The sequence below is a fragment of the Tachypleus tridentatus genome, chromosome 8 (genome assembly GCF_004210375.1).
Source record: "Tachypleus tridentatus isolate NWPU-2018 chromosome 8, ASM421037v1, whole genome shotgun sequence".
NCBI lineage: Eukaryota > Metazoa > Arthropoda > Merostomata > Xiphosura > Limulidae > Tachypleus > Tachypleus tridentatus.
In genome coordinates, this window is record NC_134832.1 from 132958476 (window position 1) to 132973781 (window position 15306).

Here is a 15306-nt window from a genome sequence, read left to right on the forward strand (position 1 = left end):
GATAACGAAGCATTTATGTATAATAATTCCGATGGGTATTTATTTAGGTAGATTGAAATAGAATGAAAATGTATTAGACGAGAAATTTGCAAAATTTCAAAGAAACGTGATTTAAATATCGCCTTCTTCTGGGATAAGAGATTAGCATTTATTTCGGTGCTACTTAATGTAATTACATAATTCTTCTTAGTAAAACCGTGAGATTATCAGAAAAGCAAATAATTTACATTACTAAATAGGAGGAACTCTTAGCAGAATATTGCAGTGATGGTTTTGGAGAAGTACTTGTTTGCTGGAAGATCATCTTACAGGGGAAGCAAGTGACCGTGTAAAAGTTCATTGACCAGTATTTCCTTGAAGATATTATAACAGGTAGCATAAAAACACTTAAACAAGCATCGGTGGTTCAGTGGTAGAATACTCGCCTGCCACGCGGGTGGCCCGGGTTCGATTCCCGGCCGATGCAATTTTATTGTGAAATTAATGTTAAACGGATATGAGTGTTTCGTCAATCCTTTTCGAAATATCTTCAATAAACAGAGAAAGTTCTTTGATTCAGAGGAAGCACCGAAATATGCCACGCACCCAAATTTCTAGCGTCGCAAGTGCGCAGTCATTCAGCTGTGCATGTTAAAAGAAAACGTTGATGCAAGTTGAAGATGACGGTAGCCTGTTGGGGGTATACGACATATGATCATGTTGAGCTGGTTTTCTTATTACTCGACCGTCCTTTGAGTTTTCGGGCATGCTTAGTGAAACTTTATTGAAAGAAGAGTACGTACACATTATAATTAGAACATTTTCCTCTTAATATAAATTATTTCCTTTCTAAATCATTCAATATATTAAGAGTATTTTCTCTATAATTACATTTATTTTGATCTTACAATTCTACATGTGAAACATTAAAAGGTAAGAACGAGTATACCCTCATTAAAGTGATACGAACATTGTGTTGAGTACGTAAAGATAAATTCTTTTGACCAATTTAATCTCTACATGTTTAAGTGTTCGAAATATACGCTTCAAAGTTACTTGCTAAATTAATTCACCAATTTAAGCAGGATAAAGAATTGGAATATAATACACGAATTGGAATATTAGGAACTTTTTGACAAGGCTCGTGTTGTCTTATCTGTCGATAATATTAACCTCATTGTCTTCAAATGCCTGTTTTCTTTTGTTTGTTTCGTTTTTAATTTTCCCTAAAACTACACGAGAACTATCCGTGCTAGCGGTTCCTAATTCAGCGGTGCAAGACTAGTGGGATTGATTGAAATATTATAACGTTTATTGAGATGGGAATTCGATCCTTCGAGTTACGTGTCGAGCGTTATCACCAGGTGGTAATGCAAGGCCATCTGAGATCAGAAACAATAGAGTTGTAACTTTGTCGAATATTGTCAACCCAAGTGACTGGAGGAAATAAAACGGATGTTAATTCTCTTAACGGCGATTGCTGTTGCTTTCTCGTTACTTTCCTTCTTAGAGTAATTTATAAATTTTCGTGTTCTACGTTGAGAACAGTAATAAGTATTGCACAACTCACACAATACGTTGAGAGTCGATAGGTCTAAGGAAAACGACGAATTTCTCTTGAACCCAAATATGTGAAGGTTAAAGAAATTTCTCGTCATACAAACACTAACATTCAGATGAAGACAACAACGAAGAGAAAGAAGTTTAAAAGATTTGAGATGCTGTCCGCACTGGAAACGTTTTTTTCTGAAACATTTAAAAAGATGTGATTGAAAATACGTTTTCGATGCGTTATAGAATATTTAGAACAAACGCTTTTGCTTTTGTCAGTATTAATCCATGTATAGGCGAACACGATTAAAGAAAAACAGTTGAAATAACTTATAAAAAATACACTTTTGATGAAGTAACGAGATGAATATTTCTTCATTATGTAAGGTGTTTAATCGTGGTTAGGCGTGAAAGATGGCCGAGAAGAAGTATACTACGGTGAAGCATCTTCGATCGGGAAGTTACGGTTGAGATTGTGGTGAGTTTCAGTTTATGGTTTTCTTTTCGTATACGAAAATAATGCAAGAGTGTGAAATTCCTTTTTTAATGCATTTTTTTTTTTCATTTTTTTGATCGGTTGTATAGAGTAGAAGAGAAATCTATAAGAACTCTTAACTGGTGTAGTTGAAAAGGAGTTTTGTGTTAACATTTCCTTCAATTATGAGAAATATATTTTATTTACATTGAAGAGGAATTTGGCGTTCTATGTTTTAAGCTTTTTTAATTAAAATAACAAAAGTTATTAGCTGGGTTATTAGCCTCGCAATCTTTTTACGATAGCACTTGACACAAACAAATTGAGTTGTTTTGTAAATTGATTTTCCTATTATTTATTGATATGTTAAGTCGCAAACTTTGTATAGAAGAGTTTGTAATTGTGATTTATGGTTGCTTTTTATTTTCAAGTTAAAAAAATAACGTTTCTAATTCGTTATAAGTTCTTGTGACACTTTAAAAGCAAGAGAACTTCTGTCGAAAGTAAAGAATTGTAATCCTAAGAAAGAGTGTAAATAACTTTAATTTAGATAAAATTCACCTAATAGCGTTAAAAACACTAAATGCGAATCGGAATATTCGTTTCTATTACATCAACTGGAATACCGTTGACGTTCTACTTGGCGATTGATAATTTTCTAATGAATGAGTAGAAATGTCCTTTTCTTTTCTTAAGGTTTTCACGAGAAATTTAAGAAATAAACAATAGATAATGTGCTTCAGTTAACTCACTATTGTTATTTTAAAGCTGGGATTTTTCAAATATATTCGAAAAATAATTTACCTCTTTTATTTTGTTTAATCACATATTTCGGTAAGGAAAAGTTTATATTATTGATTCACTTGTTATGCTTTTCTTTTCCGGGTTTTGTCTCTCTATCAATAATTTTACACATATATTTATATCGTTTTGCAATTTGTGTGGTGAGGTTAAGGAAATGACTGATTCTAATGGATTCAAATGTCTTGAAAAGTAGCTTTCAATCGAAAAAAGGCATTTAAAGTGCTGTATAAAGAGAAACACACCGTCTAATTCGTCCTCGAAGGGCTAGGAATAAACATTTGTTGTTTGTTTGTTTGTTTTTTCAAATATTCTCACTTTGGTGGTTAAATGCAAACATTGTTTCACTTTGTAAACCACGGCGCATGAATGATTTGCAAATAGATAACGATAACGAAGCATTTATGTATAATAATTCCGATGGGTATTTATTTAGGTAGATTGAAATAGAATGAAAATGTATTAGACGAGAAATTTGCAAAATTTCAAAGAAACGTGATTTAAATATCGCCTTCTTCTGGGATAAGAGATTAGCATTTATTTCGGTGCTACTTAATGTAATTACATAATTCTTCTTAGTAAAACCGTGAGATTATCAGAAAAGCAAATAATTTACATTACTAAATAGGAGGAACTCTTAGCAGAATATTGCAGTGATGGTTTTGGAGAAGTACTTGTTTGCTGGAAGATCATCTTACAGGGGAAGCAAGTGACCGTGTAAAAGTTCATTGACCAGTATTTCCTTGAAGATATTATAACAGGTAGCATAAAAACACTTAAACAAGCATCGGTGGTTCAGTGGTAGAATACTCGCCTGCCACGCGGGTGGCCCGGGTTCGATTCCCGGCCGATGCAATTTTATTGTGAAATTAATGTTAAACGGATATGAGTGTTTCGTCAATCCTTTCGAAATATCTTCAATAAACAGAGAAAGTTCTTTGATTCAGAGGAAGCACCGAAATATGCCACGCACCCAAATTTCTAGCGTCGCAAGTGCGCAGTCATTCAGCTGTGCATGTTAAAAGAAAAACGTTGATGCAAGTTGAAGATGACGGTAGCCTGTTGGGGGTATACGACATATGATCATGTTGAGCTGGTTTTCTTATTACTCGACCGTCCTTTGAGTTTTCGGGCATGCTTAGTGAAACTTTATTGAAAGAAGAGTACGTACACATTATAATTAGAACATTTTCCTCTTAATATAAATTATTTCCTTTCTAAATCATTCAATATATTAAGAGTATTTTCTCTATAATTACATTTATTTTGATCTTACAATTCTACATGTGAAACATTAAAAGGTAAGAACGAGTATACCCTCATTAAAGTGATACGAACATTGTGTTGAGTACGTAAAGATAAATTCTTTTGACCAATTTAATCTCTACATGTTTAAGTGTTCGAAATATACGCTTCAAAGTTACTTGCTAAATTAATTCACCAATTTAAGCAGGATAAAGAATTGGAATATAATACACGAATTGGAATATTAGGAACTTTTTTGACAAGGCTCGTGTTGTCTTATCTGTCGATAATATTAACCTCATTGTCTTCAAATGCCTGTTTTCTTTTGTTTGTTTCGTTTTTTAATTTTCCCTAAAACTACACGAGAACTATCCGTGCTAGCGGTTCCTAATTCAGCGGTGCAAGACTAGTGGGATTGATTGAAATATTATAACGTTTATTGAGATGGGAATTCGATCCTTCGAGTTACGTGTCGAGCGTTATCACCAGGTGGTAATGCAAGGCCATCTGAGATCAGAAACAATAGAGTTGTAACTTTGTCGAATATTGTCAACCCAAGTGACTGGAGGAAATAAAACGGATGTTAATTCTCTTAACGGCGATTGCTGTTGCTTTCTCGTTACTTTCCTTCTTAGAGTAATTTATAAATTTTCGTGTTCTACGTTGAGAACAGTAATAAGTATTGCACAACTCACACAATACGTTGAGAGTCGATAGGTCTAAGGAAAACGACGAATTTCTCTTGAACCCAAATATGTGAAGGTTAAAGAAATTTCTCGTCATACAAACACTAACATTCAGATGAAGACAACAACGAAGAGAAAGAAGTTTAAAAGATTTGAGATGCTGTCCACACTGGAAACGTTTTTTTCTGAAACATTTAAAAAAGATGTGTTTGAAAATACGTTTTCGATGCGTTATAGAATATTTAGAACAAACGCTTTTGCTTTTGTCAGTATTAATCCATGTATAGGCGAACACGATTAAAGAAAACAGTTGAAATAACTTATAAAAAATACACTTTGATGAAGTAACGAGATGAATATTTCTTCATTATGTAAGGTGTTTAATCGTGGTTAGGCGTGAAAGATGGCCGAGAAGAAGTATACTACGGTGAAGCATCTTCGATCGGGAAGTTACGGTTGAGATTGTGGTGAGTTTCAGTTTATGGTTTTCTTTTCGTATACGAAAATAATGCAAGAGTGTGAAATTCCTTTTTCATTTTTTTGATCGGTTGTATAGAGTAGAAGAGAAATCTATAAGAACTCTTAACTGGTGTAGTTGAAAAGGAGTTTTGTGTTAACATTTCCTTCAATTATGAGAAATATATTTTATTTACATTGAAGAGGAATTTGGCGTTCTATGTTTTAAGCTTTTTTTAATTAAAATAACAAAAGTTATTAGCTGGGTTATTAGCCTCGCAATCTTTTTACGATAGCACTTGACACAAACAAATTGAGTTGTTTTGTAAATTGATTTTCCTATTATTTATTGATATGTTAAGTCGCAAACTTTGTATAGAAGAGTTTGTAATTGTGATTTATGGTTGCTTTTATTTTCAAGTTAAAAAAATAACGTTTCTAATTCGTTATAAGTTCTTGTGACACTTTAAAAGCAAGAGAACTTCTGTCGAAAGTAAAGAATTGTAATCCTAAGAAAGAGTGTAAATAACTTTAATTTAGATAAAATTCACCTAATAGCGTTAAAAACACTAAATGCGAATCGGAATATTCGTTTCTATTACATCAACTGGAATACCGTTGACGTTCTACTTGGCGATTGATAATTTTCTAATGAATGAGTAGAAATGTCCTTTTCTTTTCTTAAGGTTTTCACGAGAAATTTAAGAAATAAACAATAGATAATGTGCTTCAGTTAACTCACTATTGTTATTTTAAAGCTGGGATTTTCAAATATATTCGAAAAATAATTTACCTCTTTTATTTTGTTTAATCACATATTTCGGTAAGGAAAAGTTTATATTATTGATTCACATGTTATGCTTTTCTTTTCCAGGTTTTGTCTCTCTATCAATAATTTTACACATATATTTATATCGTTTTGCAATTTGTGTGGTGAGGTTAAGGAAATGACTGATTCTAATGGATTCAAATGTCTTGAAAAGTAGCTTTCAATCGAAAAAAAGGCATTTAAAGTGCTGTATAAAGAGAAACACACCGTCTAATTCGTCCTCGAAGGGCTAGGAATAAACATTTGTTGTTTGTTTGTTTGTTTTTTCAAATATTCTCACTTTGGTGGTTAAATGCAAACATTGTTTCACTTTGTAAACCACGGCGCATGAATGATTTGCAAATAGATAACGATAACGAAGCATTTATGTATAATAATTCCGATGGGTATTTATTTAGGTAGATTGAAATAGAATGAAAATGTATTAGACGAGAAATTTGCAAAATTTCAAAGAAACGTGATTTAAATATCGCCTTCTTCTGGGATAAGAGATTAGCATTTATTTCGGTGCTACTTAATGTAATTACATAATTCTTCTTAGTAAAACCGTGAGATTATCAGAAAAGCAAATAATTTACATTACTAAATAGGAGGAACTCTTAGCAGAATATTGCAGTGATGGTTTTGGAGAAGTACTTGTTTGCTGGAAGATCATCTTACAGGGGAAGCAAGTGACCGTGTAAAAGTTCATTGACCAGTATTTCCTTGAAGATATTATAACAGGTAGCATAAAAAACACTTAAACAAGCATCGGTGATTCAGTGGTAGAATACTCGCCTGCCACGCGGGTGGCCCGGGTTCGATTCCCAGCCGATGCAATTTTATTGTGAAATTAATGTTAAACGGATATGAGTGTTTCGTCAATCCTTTTCGAAATATCTTCAATAAACAGAGAAAGTTCTTTGATTCAGAGGAAGCACCGAAATATGCCACGCACCCAAATTTCTAGCGTCGCAAGTGCGCAGTCATTCAGCTGTGCATGTTAAAAGAAAAACGTTGATGCAAGTTGAAGATGACGGTAGCCTGTTGGGGGGTATACGACATATGATCATGTTGAGCTGGTTTTCTTATTACTCGACCGTCCTTTGAGTTTTCGGGCATGCTTAGTGAAACTTTATTGAAAGAAGAGTACGTACACATTATAATTAGAACATTTTCCTCTTAATATAAATTATTTCCTTTCTAAATCATTCAATATATTAAGAATATTTTCTCTATAATTACATTTATTTTGATCTTACAATTCTACATGTGAAACATTAAAAGGTAAGAACGAGTATACCCTCATTAAAGTGATACGAACATTGTGTTGAGTACGTAAAGATAAATTCTTTTGACCAATTTAATCTCTACATGTTTAAGTGTTCGAAATATACGCTTCAAAGTTACTTGCTAAATTAATTCACCAATTTAAGCAGGATAAAGAATTGGAATATAATACACGAATTGGAATATTAGGAACTTTTTGACAAGGCTCGTGTTGTCTTATCTGTCGATAATATTAACCTCATTGTCTTCAAATGCCTGTTTTCTTTTGTTTGTTTCGTTTTTAATTTTCCCTAAAACTACACGAGAACTATCCGTGCTAGCGGTTCCTAATTCAGCGGTGCAAGACTAGTGGGATTGATTGAAATATTATAACGTTTATTGAGATGGGAATTCGATCCTTCGAGTTACGTGTCGAGCGTTATCACCAGGTGGTAATGCAAGGCCATCTGAGATCAGAAACAATAGAGTTGTAACTTTGTCGAATATTGTCAACCCAAGTGACTGGAGGAAATAAAACGGATGTTAATTCTCTTAACGGCGATTGCTGTTGCTTTCTCGTTACTTTCCTTCTTAGAGTAATTTATAAATTTTCGTGTTCTACGTTGAGAACAGTAATAAGTATTGCACAACTCACACAATACGTTGAGAGTCGATAGGTCTAAGGAAAACGACGAATTTCTCTTGAACCCAAATATGTGAAGGTTAAAGAAATTTCTCGTCATACAAACACTAACATTCAGATGAAGACAACAACGAAGAGAAAGAAGTTTAAAAGATTTGAGATGCTGTCCACACTGGAAACGTTTTTTTCTGAAACATTTAAAAAAGATGTGTTTGAAAATACGTTTTCGATGCGTTATAGAATATTTAGAACAAACGCTTTTGCTTTTGTCAGTATTAATCCATGTATAGGCGAACACGATTAAAGAAAAACAGTTGAAATAACTTATAAAAATACACTTTTGATGAAGTAACGAGATGAATATTTCTTCATTATGTAAGGTGTTTAATCGTGGTTAGGCGTGAAAGATGGCCGAGAAGAAGTATACTACGGTGAAGCATCTTCGATCGGGAAGTTACGGTTGAGATTGTGGTGAGTTTCAGTTTATGGTTTTCTTTTCGTATAACGAAAATAATGCAAGAGTGTGAAATTCCTTTTTTTCATTTTTTGATCGGTTGTATAGAGTAGAAGAGAAATCTATAAGAACTCTTAACTGGTGTAGTTGAAAAGGAGTTTTGTGTAAACATTTCCTTCAATTATGAGAAATATATTTTATTTACATTGAAGAGGAATTTGGCGTTCTATGTTTTAAGCTTTTTTTAATTAAAATAACAAAAGTTATTACCTGGGTTATTAGCCTCGCAATCTTTTTACGATGGCACTTGACCCAAACAAATTGAGTTGTTTTGTAAATTGATTTTACAAATGGCCATCTGAGAAGAGAAACAATAGTTTTGTAAGTTGGTTGAATATTGTTAGATGAAACGGCGTTTTGAGTAAACATTTTTTTTAAATTTGAAAAATATGTTGTTGTTTTTTATGTTTCTCTCTAACCTAGTTGAATAAAACCTATTATTTCTTGAATTGCTTTTAGTGGGTGATAATGCTCTTTTTTTTGTATGTTTCGAGAATTGATGAGAAACCTAGAAAAAGTTTAAATGCAATTAATATGTAATAATTTCCGGTACGTTATTTGTTTGTAATTGTTTGAATTTGTTACCAAGATTCGCAAGGGCTTTTTCTGTCTCTCGTCTCTAATTTATTAGTGTAAGGCTAGATGGATGGTTGTATTTCATCACCAACTTCCGCTAATTCTTGGGTATTCTTTTTGTGACGAATAGAAGGATTGAATGTCGTATTATATTGCTCCACAGTTGAAGTGAAGAACATATTTGTTGCGATAGGAATTCTGAGCCGCGACCGTTAGGTTACGACTCGTTCGCCTGAACACTCGTTTCCATTGCGGGCGTTAAGTAGTTTACTGTATAAAATTTATATCAATTAATAAAATTAAATTGAAAGATATACAATCTACAGTAGAAAAGTTAATTTTTGTTCAGCCTTACTGACATATAACTGAATGTAAATACTTGTAGAAATCTCGTAAATCGCACCCATGGTCCTTCTCTTAATTGCAACAGATAAAGAAGAATAATTGCAAGAGAAGTGTGTATCATTGTTATATATATTACAATAAATTATGATATAAAATTTCAAAGAAGAGAAGAGGAAGCGGTAGGAACATTTATGTAAGAAAAACCCTGAGTTTACCTTTTTATTTGATAAAACATTAACTTGTCCACTTACCCAGTTCAACAAAGTAATGACCAGCAATTTTTTTCAGGAGAACTCTACTAATCAATGGGAAGTTAGTAACTTTTCAGTTTCTTTGCTTTAACGTAATAGTCTTTAATTGTAATGTTACTTCATGCTATGAAGAGGGTTAAAGTGAGCGTTTACACTGTGTAATTTTAAGCAGTCAAGTACGATCACTAGAAATCATAAGAAACATATTGTTGTATTTATTATCAGATACAAATGCTAATACTAAATATCATATGAAACATATTTTTATAGTTAATGTCAGATACGGACACTAAAGATCATGGGAAACATATTGTTACACCTAATATTAGAAATAAATCAATGTTCAGATCCAGAGAATTTTCGGAGAAATTAAGTAAAGGTGATAGTAATGTTTCTAAGAATCAATCTATCATATCTAAAATATAATTAAATATACAACCTCAAAAATCGTAATCTTATCGATGTTTCTAGGCTTATAATGTTATGAGGGACGTTATAATGTGACGTTCAATCCTATTATTCGTCATAAAAGAGTAGCCCAAGAGTTGGCAGTGAGTGGTGATGACTAGCTGCCTTCCTACTAGGGATGGCTAGCGCAGATATCCCTTGTGTAGTTTTGCGCGAAATTCAGAAAACAATCGACGTTTAGTTTTTATTACTCCAAGATTCTAATTTTTACAGATATTTTTGCCTCACCCATAATATGTAACTTGAACATACCTTTGACTGGAGTTTAGGGCCTAGAACTTGCACGTGAGACAGACTTTACTGAGCATGATCTGTCACGTAAATTCTTTAACATGATAAAAAAACCTATCGTTTTCGCGCCGTCTGAATGATTAAAAGAGCAGCAGAGGATCATACTACAAAAGTTAGATGTGAAAATAATTTATTTTCAAGCACTATTATTTAACATAGATGTCGTTTTTAGAAACTTCACAAAAATTCCCCACCTTGAGTTCATTTTTCCAATCACGCAAATAAGTAATCAGATCTCTAATAGTTCACTAGAACCTGTAATTATATACCTTCACTCGTTTTTCTTTAATCTTGTCTGAGACCATAAATTTTTAAAATAATTCATTCATAATCCAAAAATTCTAGCACTAAAATTCAGCCAGACCAAGATGTGATTAAAGGTTTTATGATGGAGACATTTTTTTTTTAATCGAAGGGTTAGTATAGCACTTTGATGAACGATGGTTGGTCTTGCTTGAGCTTTCCACGTTTTCTGCAACGTTTATGCCTATTGATGTGAATATCAGAATCACTACTTATCTTATATCTGTATTTTTTTCTTACTTAATATGTAGTACAATGAGAAACAGACATTTCTCTTTGTAGTATTGTGAAAAAACATGTGGGTATTAAATAATTGATTTAAAATGCTCCGTGGACTTATATACCAATGGAAGAAATATATATTATTATTATATTTACTGTCTGTCAGAGACGGACTCATTTGTTTCTTTCGACTCTTGTTGCTAGTTTGCTAGTTTTTTGTAAAAAAACACACATAAACATCACTTAAATAACAACCATGGTTAAGACCGACACATCGTTACTATCAATGTGTCGTGAGGACAAGACAGAGAGATGATATTAAAGCAGTAACTTACAAGTTTGAAATGAACCTCATTTTATGTGAGACGTGAGAAAAATAAATACGACATAAATTCCAGAGGTGCATACATCGCCGTCTATAATTTCGAACTACAAACTAGTCTCAGCACCTGCCACCTAAACATCTACTATAATAAAGCTGTTATAGCCATTAGCGATTTGCATTTATTGATGAAATGAGCATTCAGCCGATGATGGTAAAAGTTTTTAACCTATACCTTAGCGGTGTTAACTAGCTAAAACTGTAATATTTATTAATTAATTATACGTTACTCCATCTGTGTGCTGTACAAGTTAAGTGAGCAAGTCAATCAACTGGTATATTTCATCAAATATTTCTATGAATTATTTAATACTGGAAAATTTTAAAAGTTTCACATAACACCTACTGTTAATAGGATATATCTTTCATGAATGCCTTTTTACCCAGCTTCTTATAAAAAGGTATCCAACTGGCACAGCGGTAAATCTTCGGACTTATACTGCTATAAACCGAGTATCGATACCTGTTTTGGGCAGAGCACAGATAGCCCTTTACGTAGCCTTGTACTTAGTAGCAAACAACAACATCGTACAAAATTTATAACAAATTATACACACTAAATATCATAAAATTTACATAATAGCCAATTCCTAATACACGTTGTTGTTTATTTTTTAAACTACCTATGAAAGATTGTCAACATAAGAAACCCGTAACTTGTAAAATAAGCCTTTTTAGTAGTTAAAACATGTTTGTAGATTTTAAAAAATGTGTTAGAGTTGTTAGGTATTATAATTTATTCCGGACGAGTTTTGGTTTCATCGTGTTACGTCTTACGATTTCAATTAGTGGGGAATTTTAATATTAGTTAAGAAGTTATTTAAGTGTCGGTGTGTATTACATTTATGATATTTGCCAACAAGACTGATACACACAGTTTTATTGCTTAACAATAATGTATTTTAATATAGAAACAACAATATAATTTATAATAACAGTTATTACGAATAATGATTTATATACCAAAGTTTTACAAACTCCAAGCAATGTTCAGTCTTCCATCTGGTCTAGAACTGAATGTTTTGTTGTTAGTCCAGGTCCACGACGAGCAAATTAATTTTATCTTAATTCACAGATACACTTCACTTGACAGGAATGCTAGCTAGTTCTATTCTTGTTTGGTCTAACGCTGTTTAAAAACTTACTTTTCACAGAGGAAGATAGATATCTAATTTCCCTGTAGAAATACTAACGTCTGAAGTTGAACGGTTTATAATGTTTGAGATCAATAAATGTTCCTGGTCAACTTCCGTAATTCTCCAATTAATAAGCATTTATCACAAGTATAACTTCCGAGGCTTATAGTATACTGACTGTGCTTTCGTAAAACATATTGTTGATTCTTGCTCTCAAGAATCTTCTACACATTTAGAGAAATGCAGGACTTGAGCAATACATATTCAACAATATAGGTTATATGCATTAAACTAAAACAAATATAGACATTAAGAGAGATGTATGGCAGTAAATCCATTACAATACGTATTGAGAAAAAGTCAAGAAGAGTGAACATTTTCTAAGAATTGATTTTTGTTTTCTGAGAAGTACTGCACGAGGAAAGTGTTCTCATTGTACTTTTTAGTAATACGCAACTCATTGCATCAAAACGATTTAATGAATAGACCTCAAAATTTTAATAAGTTGTATTGATATAAACTGTAGCGTTATTGTTATTTTAAAAAAAACAACAATGTTTTAAGAACTCCAGTTTCTCAGTGCTACATTGAAAAAATACCTTAATAAAAATACATAATCAGTCCCTCACTTACAGTTTTAAAATCCTAAATTCATGTTCCTGTTGCGAGGAGATTATTCTTAATTCAATATTTTTGTTTGATTAAAAAGAAATAATGCATCTATTTTTATAATTTTCTGAATCTTGAATACCGAAAGTATGAAATTTTTTATGGAGTTTTGTTTGTGATGCAATACAATAGATGGCGCCAGATTTAGTTACACACTTAGATACTAATATACACGCTATACCACTATAATAAGATTATATCACGCTTGTCTAATTCAGAAAGTAATGTTATCATAAACATGATGGAATCCTCAATTGCCGCGGTACATAAACTTCTTTTAGGCATAATTAGAGTAAATTAATTTATGAGACCTTTGTTTCCCTTTTTTTAGATATATTTTTGTGTGCCAGCAATACAAAATGTGGGGCGCGCGTTTCACATATTTGTTTTATTACTTATCACGATCTCTATGAGTCTACCCTCAAATTATTTTAGGCAGAATTATAATAAATTAACCGGTGGCACCTTGGAAGTGGTCAAATATTTCAGTCGGAAGGGCTTGACCTCCTGACTCCAAAACTGGAATTAGACAATTAGATCTCAAATCGGTCTCTCCCCCATAGCCACAGTGGGACGTCTGCGGGCTTATAACATTAGAAACCGGGTTTCGATACACATGGTGGGCAAAGCACACATAGCCCTTTGTGTAGCTTTGTGCTTAATTACAAACAAACAAATCAATCAAGAGATAAGAGAGCTATGAGTTAAAAGATTGTAGTTGGAATAACAACTAAAAGTTCAAGATATCCCCATTAAGTGCTATCTCAACAAGCATCTCCTTCATGTCCAATTCGTTTCAGTCATTTGATTTTAATATAAATGTCCATTTGAACATCTTAAAGACATAAATAATTTATTTTTTTCCAAACAACAACTGCAACAAAGCAGTATTTTTTTCTTTTCCAATCCTAGTCTGCAGTAATAGATGTTATTCATCCAAATACTTATTCGTCAAAAACTATAATTTCTGCTCAGTATTATTATAACTGTTGACAACAGCTCGAGTTGTTTGTAAAAAAAACAACTCATTGGCATTGGAAGTTATTATCGTAAGTCGCGATTGGAGATGAAAATTTCTACCAGAAACAATATTAGCATTAGTTTAACACAGTATATGCTGAAGTAATTATTTAAATTATCAAGTTTAGTGTAGATCATTAAATTTCTATTATACAAGGAACTGATCTCTCAAACATTACGTAAATTCAAAGAAGTACAGTTATCTTAAATTCCCAGTTGTTTGTAGCCGTAAAGATTGTTTGTAGTTCCTTTTGACAATGAGTGATGGCATGGCTTCAGAAGATGGTACTGTTGCGGGATTTATAGTGAATACTGAGAAGACTAGGATACTCTAGTATGACCTTTACACTTTAAATAATTATAAGAGTACTTTCATTTTAACCGTCATTTCGCCCTTGCGACAGTTAGTACGTCCAGCTGTTTGATATTGAAAGTAAACAGTTTTACGTATTAGGTTTTTTGTTTTGTTTTTTTAATTTCGCGCAAAGCTACTCGAGGGTTATCTGCGCTAGCCGTCCCTGATTTAGCAGTGCAAGACTAGAGGTAAGGCAGCTAGTCATCACCACCCTCCACCAACTCTTGGGCTACTCTTTTACCAACGAATAGTAGGATTGACCGTAACTTTATAACGTCCCTACGGCTGAAAGGGAGAGCATGTTTGGTGCGACCGGGATTCGAACCTGCGATCCTCGGATTACGAGTCGAACGCTTTAACCCACCTGGCCATGCCGGGCCTTTTACGTACTGTCCCTAAAACAGCTGGAAAGACGAAACGTCAGTTAAATTAAGAGTATTGTGATAATTATCTAGCATGTAAATGTAGTTTTTCTTTCAACTTTGTTATCAATAACTGGCTGCATTGTTACAAAGTCACTTTAGAGAATTAACTAACAATATAATTTTAAAATCACAGTTGTCATTGGAAAACGACGTATTATTTAGAATCCCAGTGTAATTAGAAACTTGCTATTTGTTATACTAAATATGAGAGACATCATTTATTAAATTGTTCTTATAATAATAATAATTTATTTAGAACATGGATTAATTTATTCATTTATAAAAGTAATAAGACTTAAAGGCACATACGTAAAACATATACTACGAACATATCTTTAACGAATGAAGAACTTAAATAAACACCTTCCTTGTAAAATAACGCAAAAGACGTAAGTTTGGTCCAGTAAGCAAAGTCAATGGTAAACGTGTACTAATG

The 15306-nt window shown here is 32.7% G+C and overlaps 3 non-coding genes across 3 annotated transcripts; all 3 read left to right on the forward strand.

Annotated features, from left to right (window-relative positions):
- The first annotated feature begins 395 nt into the window (after nt 1-395).
- On the forward strand, nt 396-466 carry TRNAG-GCC (transfer RNA glycine (anticodon GCC)). The gene has a single exon. It is a non-coding gene; the product is annotated as a tRNA-Gly (tRNA).
- Nucleotides 467-3590: 3124 nt separating this feature from the next.
- Nucleotides 3591-3661, forward strand: TRNAG-GCC (transfer RNA glycine (anticodon GCC)). Its single transcript has one exon. It is a non-coding gene; the product is annotated as a tRNA-Gly (tRNA).
- A 3108-nt stretch (nt 3662-6769) lies between these two features.
- On the forward strand, nt 6770-6840 carry TRNAG-GCC (transfer RNA glycine (anticodon GCC)). The gene has a single exon. It is a non-coding gene; the product is annotated as a tRNA-Gly (tRNA).
- The last annotated feature ends 8466 nt before the right edge of the window (nt 6841-15306 follow it).